The following is an 11,176-nucleotide window of genomic DNA, read 5'->3' on the forward strand; positions in this document are numbered from 1 at the left end:
GATTGACGAAGACTGTAAGAAATATGCAAATTGGATTTCTTAAAAAGTTTTAAATTATGTCATTAAGATAACAAATCCTTCTTTTTAAGGAGTAAACTTTTTGTTATACAACTCATGTTAGATTCTCAGCGCAAACTGGTGCGAGAGCAAACTGCTGTATTGAAATGTAGTTAGGTTACGATAAACTGTCGATTGACAAAATCCAGATGAGTAAAAACTGAAGTATTTAAAAATCTTTAAAGTATATAATAAAAGTAGCAAATCCTTTCTTTTAGCAGATTAAACTTATTATGTGACTTAATAATACTCCGTTGCAAATGGCTCGTCTGCCGGTGATTTACTGTATGCTGGCTGTTTGTTTCTACCTTTTAGTAATTGTGTGCAGAGCAGTATGTTGTGATTTTAAGTTATTATAGTGAAATGCAATTTCTGCTCACTGAATGTGAAACTGTTGTACTACATTCTATATTAAAGTAAGACGCTTCTTTTCTCCATTAGAGGAGTCAATGTAAAATAATGTGTTATTGTTGAGATGGTTTTCTTGGCAGACAGTCTTATTGTAAACTGGCACGTTAATTTATTTTTGGAACGGGGTGCTCGCGCTCTTTTTGATTTTGAGCTGTTGTAAAGACTTGTAACATTTTGGGGTCAGGGCGCAAATTATGTGTAATGCATGACAGTATTGAGTGCAGCTCACGAAACTGTAGTGTCTCCTGCAGATGGCGACATGTCATGACGTAATGCATAACACTTTGGTGTAATTTGACTCACTGGGGACCAATGAATGGTTTTCGCATAAAAACAAACCTTTGCGTTGTAGGGTTTTCTAGACTATATTAAGTTAATGAAAGAAAAGTGAATGTATTGTTTGTGTGTGTATTGTGTATTGCACTGGCGACCTAGAAACGATGGAGAGGCTTTGTCCTACCGTAGCCCACAGTGGCCCACAATCCCAGCCGGCCGAAGTGGCCGTGCGGTTAAAGGCGCTGCAGTCTGGAACCGCAAGACCGCTACGGTCGCAGGTTCGAATCCTGCCTCGGGCATGGATGTTTGTGATGTCATTAGGTTAGTTAGGTTTAACTAGTTCTAAGTTCTAGGGGACTAATGACCTCAGCAGTTGAGTCCCATAGTGCTCAGAGCCATTTGAACCCACAATCCCACAACAGGCCACAGCAGTCCACCCACCCCACAGCTGCCGCACACCGAACACACAGTTATAGTGTAGTTCGGCCTCCAGTGCTCCCCCCCCCCCCCCCACGCTCCCAGGAACGTCTCATACCAGTCGAGTGTAGCCCCAATATTTGCGTGGTAGAGCAATTACGGTGAACCCGTACGTGGAGACAGTGTTTGCGCATTAATCGCTGACATAGTGTAACAGAGGCGGAATAAGGGGAACCAGCCCGCACTCGCCAAGGCAGACGGAAAACCGACTTGAAAACCATCCACAGACTGGCCGACACACTAACCCACTGGGCGGGTTCGTGCCGGGGACCGGCACGCCTTCCAGCTTGGGAAGCAGTGTTAGACCGCGCAGATAGCTGGGCGGGCAATATATTGTTTAGTCAGCAAACATTTTATCTTCGACGCGAGGTTTGAAAATGCACATAGGCGCCCGAAACTAGTCACCACCAAGAAATAAAGAAAGGTACTTGCTAATACAACTTATAAAGGAGCTACAACCATTTATTTCATTTATAGAACAAATTGCGGATCTTCTTTTTATCTGCAGCGTGCTGCAATATCGTAAAAATGTTTTAATTCGTGCTTACTTCAGTCTACCAATTCTTTGATGGGAATTACTATGAATGAACAGACAGAGTGCTGATGTTTTGTATGTCCATCCCTTTGACTGTAGGTCTTTGGGGCCACAGCCGTTCACCATTGTAAGAAAATGAACCCCTACAGCCTTCCTTATGACCTTTTTTATCATATAGCTACCAGTTTCGGCTCTGCATTGAGCCATATTCAGGCCGTAGTTAATTCTGAAGGGATTATCACGATCCATATATACACTGCATCACTGGCCATCATAACTGGTTGACGGAGAGTATCTGTAACTGTGGTGTCACCACTTCATCCCTCAACTGCCAAATGACTGGAGAAACATTCGAAATACAGATCAGCCACACATGTTCTTGAATGTTGTATACTGAATGTGTCTCCAGTCAGTTGGCAGTTGATTGTTCTGACGCCACAGTTACAGATAGTATGTGCAAACCAGTTGTGTTAGCCACTGATGCAATGTATATATGGATCGCGATAATCACTTCAGTATCGACTACAGCCTGAAGGTGGCGCGCTAAAGTGCCAAAACTGGTAGCTACACAATAAATAAGACCACAAGAACGGCTATAGGCATTTAATTTTCTTACAAGAGTGGTGATGGGCTGTCCATGACCACTGGTGGCCAATACGTTTATTGGGGTATGTGAAGAAGAATCCCTGGAGTTGGCAGTCTACAAGCCTTGGTGCTTTTTTCGATATGCATATGATAGGTCCGTAATCTGACCTACAAGACATCCTGCACCACCTGATTCAGCGAAGACGAAATCCATGTTGAGATCAATTAAGGATGATATAGCACTTCGGAAACTAGGAGCCTACCACATCCCTTGCTAGTGTGACAAAATGCATGTACGCCAGACTACCCTCACAGTACAGGAGAGATGCACTGAAAATAAACGCCACACATACAACTAACAGCTGACAAAGTCCACTGTGGAAGAGCACTACTTTTGTCACAGACACGTTTTGAATAACCGGGGGGGGGGGGGGGGGCAAGTTGTAGCAACAGTCCAGTACCTTCTGGGACTGTATTCTAAAAGAGGCTGTAAAGATTGGACTACATGGTGAACTAATAAATAGAGAAATGAGTTTTCAGATAAGAAAGGATTGAGATCCAACACGCGGAAATTCGTCGCTGTCATGGCAACTGAAGAATAAAAGGCCGGATATTCGCTGCGTCTGCCCAGACCTTCATCCGACGCTGGCGGTAGAGTGAATGTGGGCGTAGGAATGTTCCCTGCTGACGCAGTTTCCCCATCCTCGCACTAGGTCTCCGCCCAGAGACGAGGCTGTGCATGGATGGGAGAGCATATGAAGGTAGCGAGTCATCAGGAACGCCTGAAGATGGGAAGAAATCGCCTTGCCGTACTATCAAGCTTTCTGTAAAATGACATCAGGCTAAATACCCAAGAAATACTCAAAATAAAACATGTAATTGCTGTACAACAGCCGCTGCATACAGATGAAGGAGTTAGAAATCACGATGTTGTATTTTGCAGGCCACAACATGTGCTGATTTGTCAAGTTGGTGAGATGCAACACGCCAGGAGACTGCAAGACGTACTGTCTTGTTCACTAAGCAGTTTTTCCTATCGGAACCTTTCGGAAGGAGACGGAAGCCGCTGCTGCGTGAGCAGGTGAGTATTTATATATACAAGCAACTGCTAGGAGAAGTAAGTTATTGGTATTGTTGCTGCAGCTGTCCTCTGTGTGTGCACCATCAAAATAGAAAAAGTTTAAGTCTATTATGCTCTAATCCTACTACTAACTATTTTGTCTATTATTTATTTCTTGTAATTTAAGAAACCAGGGATTCTGCTACTTTCGTGCTTCAGACCTTCAAGCATTTGGGTAATGGTGGAAGCACTATATGATCAGAAAGATTTTAGACGTTCGAGTAGTAGGGGAGTGAGCCGTGCTGGCCCCGGCTTATGCCTTGGTTTAAACCTTGACTGTTACTCTGTGTTCGGTTTCCCGCTGTTATAGCGGTTATGCCGTGGTTCTTCCTCTTTCTGCGTGTGGCAGCAGTGGTGTGTAACGATATTCGCACATTGTGCTATCTTTGGTCTGGTGCTTATAGTTTCCGTCTAGGCGGTGTGCTACAGTCAGTCGGTTGGTGTGGATCATCCAGGAAATTTCCTCGTGGCGCAGTGGGCCGGACCCGATGGAGGTCTCTACGCAGTGTCGGAGTGTGTTGGAGCTGTTCCGATTGCTACGTGGTTAGTGGCTTACCGGTCCAAGACATAAGAGTTGAGTGGTGATTTAATTTCCGAAGCTAGTCTGTTCATATTGTGCCATTGGTTTTCATGTTTGGCTGTTGTGGGTATTCTCGTGAGCAACAGTGAGTGTTCGAGTTGGCAAAAGTTTGGGCACCATCCGGTGGAGTTTAACTGTATTTAGGTTATTTGAAGTCCAAGTGCACCAGCGGACTTTTCTGCCTTGTGGCCGTTAGCGTACCAGTTACCTGCCCTGGCCGCTGACGTAAAATTCAGGCAGTGTCGTTTCCTCACCGTGTTGTCGCTGTCCAACACATGTGTGTAGTTGGCTCTTAGCACCATGCGACTTAACTTCTGAGGTCATCAGTCACCTAGAACTTAGAACTAATTAAACCTAACTAACCTAAGGACATCACACATATCCATGCCCGAGGCAGGAGTCGAACCTGCTACCTTAGCTGTCGCTCGGTTCCAGACTGTAGCGCCCAGAACCGAACGGCCACTCCGGCCGGTTGTGTGTAGTTTTAACAGCTTATGCATCCTTGGTTGTGGGCGGGTACGCCTTTTACGTTTTGGCTTTGGAGTTCCTTGTGTACTGGTCGGGTGGATAGCAGGTCGTCTTGTCGGTGGGTCCGTTGACTGTCTCTTGGTTGGGTCGCCTGCGGATCGGATATAGTTAGTTGTGCCGACTACCTGTCTCCCCCAAGCGAACGTTATGATTTCAAGTGCAGACCGAGCCCCGGAAACTTCTGAGCGCCGCTGGCTGTACTGCTTTTTCTTATTCGTGTTTGATTGTGTATTTTAATGGCTCATAGCCGATGGTTTGAATTGGTATGCTTTTAGTTGTGTTTTAAATAATGAGCCTTCGGCCGTTTAAAATTGAAAGTTCCTTCCTTGTCAAGTCTGGCCTTGTTTGAGCCTTCAGCCTCTTTTTTCAAAATTATTTAAGGATAAAGCCTTGGGCTTTCTTCCTTGTAAAAATTTATTGTAGTTGAGTTTTAAATCATGGGCCTTCAGCCGTTTTAAAAATTAAAGAGGTTGTGCCCTTAAGCCATAAGATTGTGTGACGTATTCAATCGGTAGCTAAGCTCGGAAATTTGTGCTTTAACGGTTGGGCAACTAAATAAAATTAAGTGTGTTCGAGTGTTACTGACAGCCGCTCATTTTTGGCCCCTTTCCACAATTCCAACTACCTGTTCTGTCCTGCGATTTAACCAGGCGTTTCAGCGAGCGGTATACAATCTTAAGTGCAAGATAACTTCAACACCAAATCTGGAGCGGTAAGTGCTGGCTTAACTGAAGGACTAAAACATATATCAAGAGTCAAGATTTGCAACTATCAGTGATGGAGTACTCGACATTCTCCGCATTGGCAACAGGAGCACGATCTTGCATGGAAGAGTAAATAACAGGGATACAGTTGGCTTCGAAAAACCAGTGATATGAACCATTATTTTTACATATCTGCGTAGTACAAAAATAGTGTACATAAAATTGTCATTTCACTCAGTGCAGCTAAATGAGATATTAATGTTCAATGTCTAAAAGAATATTGTGGTGGCTCTGCGTTTAATTTGTGTGAATATTTAGTACTCACACATAGTCATCGGATTTGGTACCGATCTCAATGCTTTTTCAGCAGTGAATGTGAAAATATGCAGTGTCTCAAGGACTGCTTTACAGATTCTGAGCACTGTACTGCTTTTGAAGTGTATGAGAAGTATAAAAGTGTCAGTTACACTGAAGTGGTTCTGCTTCAGTGTAACAAACGGATTGATCATTGCTTTAAGGCCCACAAAATCCAATGCGCTGTCATTTCTGTTTTATTAAGGCAGATACAGCTGTCAATACTTTGCTGGGTGGTGGAGGTATTTAAAATATTTACTCAAATTGTAACAGCCTACTGCTTACAATAGATAATATTCTAAAACTGTTGACGATGAAGTAGGATGTATATTAAATTCGTGCTGTCCAATGCGTATGAAATCATAAAATGTGTTTCTGTTTCAGCATAAGGAAGTGGTTGATTGTTGCATTCAGAAGTAATAATAGAGAGTGAAATAATGTTAAAAAAATGAAATATCTACAAACCTGTGTAAATACTGATTGGAAAAAAACTTACACAATTTAAACTCTGCATACCCCTTGTGGTAGCTAGAAAGTATGTAAATGTGCACAGTCAACCAAGTGTACATCTAGCTACCTCCAGAATGTTTTTACTTTCCCATTCCCTCTGTATTATATACAAAGACAGACGTGATATTTACTGATGATTAGGCAGTACAGGACTTGGCATAAACAAACATTCATGAAGTATAGTGATTATGCTATGGCATTTGACATAAACATTTGGTGCGTTTGTGTGTGTGTTTGTGTGTGTGTCTGTGAGTGTGTACTGAATAGCATCAATTTACAAAAATCAGATGTAGGTTGGGTTCTAATGTACGTAATACGCCTAGTGGTTACTATGCCTCGTTTCGTATCCTTAATGACACCTTGTTCAGAAACTGAACCTCAATTTCTGTTTGTCTTATTTATTATTCTGATCAAATATTTCACACAAGTAGTATCGTGATTAACATTTAGGCTATTTTAAAAGTAGTGACTGATGTAATACCTTTTCGCAAATTTTTTTATGACAGGCCTGTTGTCCCTTGGGCAGATGATTACCGAGGGAAACGGCGTGGCGGAGCCGGGCTCGGCAGGCTGCACCACGAAGTTGATGGGGTTGTAGCGGAACGCGTACCACGCCTCCTGCACCAGCAGCACGGCGCACACCCACGATACGGCCACGCACACCAGCCAGAAGGCCCTGACAAGCAGCAGACGATGTCAGTCAGCACCGTGAGAGCAGCGACGTGCTTGCAGACTTAATGCCAGTCGTGTCTGGACAGAGTAAAACTAGCGTTTGCTCACTTTGGAAATAAAGCATTATTCTACTTTAATAATTAGCGACAGTCAGCCATTTTGCAGGTACAAAATACAGGATGATCGATAAGTATCTTAGAGATTTCACAAGACGGCTGTACGAAGACTGCAGGGCATACGGAATAAAATTTAAATTAAACATTTAAAATAATCCTGACACAAAAACCCTCTAAAAAGTAAAAAAAAAAAAAAAAACAAAAACGGTGGTTAACCCCTTTGAGCTCCTAATGTAAGCAGTAAAATTTTGATCCATGCGTCGTCATTTTGGGAGACCGCTACGTAAATAAAAAGAAAAAATAAATAAAAGAAGTAAACAGCAGCTATTCATTCTAGAACAGCATAACTTTCATTATTGCTGGGTATAAGCCTCTTCTGTTTGGGAAAGTCTCCTCCAGGACTGCGCGTCCTGCATCCACACCTCGGAGTAGCTAGTGAATTTACAGTTACTTATTATATAAAACATGAAAACGAATCCGTCGTTAGCCGGCAGGTGTGGCCGTGCGGTTCTATGCGCTTCAGTCTGGAACGGCGTGACCGATACGGTCGGAGGTTCGAATCCTGCGTCGGGCATGGATGTGTGTGATGTCCTTGGTTAGTTAGGTTTTAAGTAGTTCTAAGTTCTAGGGGACTGATGACCGCAGATGTTAAGTCTCATAGTGCTCAGAGCCATTTGAACCATTTGAATCCGTCCTTAATTAGCCCAATATTGTTAAGGAACAGAGTTAACTATTTATTTTGCATCATATTTTTACGTATTTACGTACGAACTTAGTTTCACGCATTAATATAACTTACGAGGCATATGTGCTACAGTGGTTTGACGATAGCGCACTAACTCACACCTCATTATACCGCGAGAGCGAGTCGCGCCGAGCGTGGAATGCGGCCAGGCGTGACCAAACGCGGCGACGCGAACGTGCTGTCCCGTGAGGGCAGCCGTCGTTGACGGCTGTGTCTATATTGAAACTTTTTCGGAGCACATAAATTAAGACTTAGAGACTCAACGGTTTGATATTGTTGTTTTTCGGTATTTAACTACGTTGCCTAGGTAGCTTATTTGTATATATAAATCATACTATATCATTTTAGATGTATTCTGCTTTTATTTTATTTACTTAACGGTCTCCTGATGCAACGACGCTTGGTTCAAAATATTACTACTTGTATTAAGCTTAAAGGGATAATACATAACACTTTTGAAGTTTTTAGAGTATTTTTGGGCCAGGGTTCTTTTAAATTTTTCAATTAAGTTTAATTTTATGCTTTTTAAATCCTTTGTTTCGCTACTGCACTCGGTACACAACACTCTAGCCCCGCATTCACACAAATACTTTCAGGGACGAAACACGAATTTGAGATGCGAGTACGTTTTTCTTCTTTAATTCAAAAAATATTCAAATGTGTGTGAAATCTTATGGGACTTAACTGCTAAGGTCATCAGTCCCGAAGCTTACACACTACTTAACCTAAAGTATCCTAAGGACAAACACACACACCCATGCCCGAGGGAGGACTCGAACCTCCGCCGGGACCAGCCGCACAGTCCATGACTGCAGCGCGGTAGACCGCTCGGCTAATCCCGCGCGGGTTTTAATTCACACATATATTCATTGACTACGTTTTGTATATATTTAGCTAATTTAGGTAACATAAGCAATGAGCAATGAGCAATGGCTATTATTGTAAATCAAGTCGGAATAAAATGGGCTGCAATTGCACTCTTTTACAATAGGCTCCCTAAACTCTTACGACAGAATCATTTGATTTAGTACTGAACTACAGAAATCAAAAACAGCTACAAAAAATCACCGTCTTTCTGCTTTTTAGGTGCTGACACTGGTACTTCAGAAGACAAACATCATCATCGTTGGTCAACCGCATAGGATAAACATTTGTCCTTGCGGATTTTATTTATATTATTTTGAGCTCTATAATCCAGTACTGTAGTATCATCGCCACAGATACTACTACAACGCCACGCCAACACAAGGTTGGCAGCCCGTCGTCTGCCGAGCACAGCGCACTCTAGCGGGCTGTGCAGCTCGACGGAACTGGAGTGTGCCTCGTTCACTTCTTAGCTAGATTTCAACCTAGACAGACACGCTTCCATAATCGGCCCTCAGCCAGTTCTGTAATGTTTGCATTGATTTCCTGAGGAGGGCCCTTCAGGCTTAGTCCCTGAGAATATGTTGTATTAGTTCATAGTATTCCATGTTACGAGATTGTCAGTTCATAGCCGCAGCTGCAGTCCTACAAACTACTGAAGATAAGTAATTTCATTGTACTATGTGTTTCTTGAATAATAGTCTTTCTCTCTAACAGTGTGCCGTACCGCATATTATTGCAACCTGGACTCCTTCAGCTCCTATCAACTCGACCTCCTACTTATTTGCATTTAGCAACGAGCTGAAAACACCCACGCGTTTTGTGCCTCTAAAAAGTGAGACACAATAAGTACTACATAACCTAATGTAGCTCTTATGTATTACGTGGCATATATGAAGAGAACGCGCTGGCAAACATTTCAGCCAGGTGCCTGGATACTTTTAATCACATAGTATAGCTAAGAACCACCCCGAATAAAAAAAAAAAAACATTACGATCTAATCTTTCGTTTGGGAGCGAAGATCCACGTATGCTCTGGGCGTTAAAAATGGCACGTATTAGTGAATGGATTATGAAGTTTCGATTAGTAGTACGCACCGTGGCGTAGTTACAGAGCGTACCACTATGTTAAATTTCCTACAAAAAAAGGTCCTATTCATATTCTTCTTTAGAAGTAATGGTTTGTGCGAAGAGAGCGCGAGAATGTTGAATAACTCGCTCGACGCGTATGCGCAGTAGCTTACGTAGATTTTGTAGGCCAGTTTGAGGTAGCAAGTTGAGACGAACAGTTTCATACGAGACACTTGAAGTCTATCAAATCGGGAAACTACCTCAAATAGGCCTACAAAAACTACGTAAGCTACAGCGCATGGGCATCGAACGAGATTTTCAACATTCTCGCGCTCTCTTCGCAAAAACAATTACTTATAGAGAAAAAATAGAGACGCCATATTTTATACAAAATTTAATATAGTTTAATTTTGTACTGCATCACGTTTTCGCTGAAGGATGTGGTGTGGTGTCACCGCCAGACACCACACTTGCTAGGTGGAAGCCTTTAAATCGGCCGCGGTCCGGTAGTATACGTCGGACCCGCGTGTCGCCACTATCAGTGTTTACAGACCAAGCGCCGCCACACGGCAGGTCTAGAGAGACTTCTTAGCACTCGCCCCAGTTGTACAGCCGACTTTGCTAGCGATGGTTCACTGCCTACTTACGTTCTCATTTGCCGAGACGATAGTTTAGCATAGCCTTCAGCTACGTCATTTGCTACGACCTAGCAAGGCGCCATTATCAGTTACTATTGATATTGTGAATCATGTACCGTCAAGACCGACGTTCTTCATTAATGGATTAAAGTTAAGTATTCCACCAGCTAATACCGTTTATCTAAATTCTAATTTCCTTGTAATGTTCCAGACCTCACGCCAGCCTGCGTGAGCTAAATCGCGTGCATTTCGGCCTCCTTTAGTAAAACGGTGTTGGCTCTCTTGCCAACCACAACATGTGGTTTTCGAGTTATTCAAGAGAAACCTACAAAACTGATATTAAATGTGTTCTATCTTGGAAACCATTCGGAATAGGGCACTCGTCCATACGAAGTTTTTTTGTTCAGATTCACCCCTCAAAGCATGTACCTTTCCTCCTGACTCACCCTATATATACCTGATACACCTGATGTCAAGAAACTCACCTTCAGTGAATTAATTTCGAATTACTTTGTTCGAGTGTGGCCGCGCGGGATTAGCAGAGCGGTCTAGGGAGCTGCAGTCATAGACTGGGCCGCCACGAGTGGCCGTGCGGTTCTAGGCGCTACAGTCTGGAACCGAGCAACCGCTACGGTCGCAGTTTCGCATCCTGCCTCGGGCATGCATGTGTGTGATGTCCTTAGGTAAGTTAGGTTCAATTAGATCTAAGTTCTAGGCGACTGATGACCTCAGAAGTTAAGTCGCATAGTGCTCAGAGCCATTTGAACCATTTCAGTCAGGGACTGTGCGGCTGGTCCCGGCGGAAGTTCGAATCCTCCCTCGGGCATGGGTGTGTCTGTTTGTCCTTAGGATAATTTCGGCTAAGTAGTGTGTAAGCTTAGGGACTGATGACCTTAGCAGCTAAGTCCCATAAGATTTCACACATATTTTTGT

The sequence above is a fragment of the Schistocerca serialis genome, chromosome 7 (assembly GCF_023864345.2).
Source record: "Schistocerca serialis cubense isolate TAMUIC-IGC-003099 chromosome 7, iqSchSeri2.2, whole genome shotgun sequence".
Classification (NCBI taxonomy): Eukaryota; Metazoa; Arthropoda; class Insecta; order Orthoptera; family Acrididae; genus Schistocerca; species Schistocerca serialis.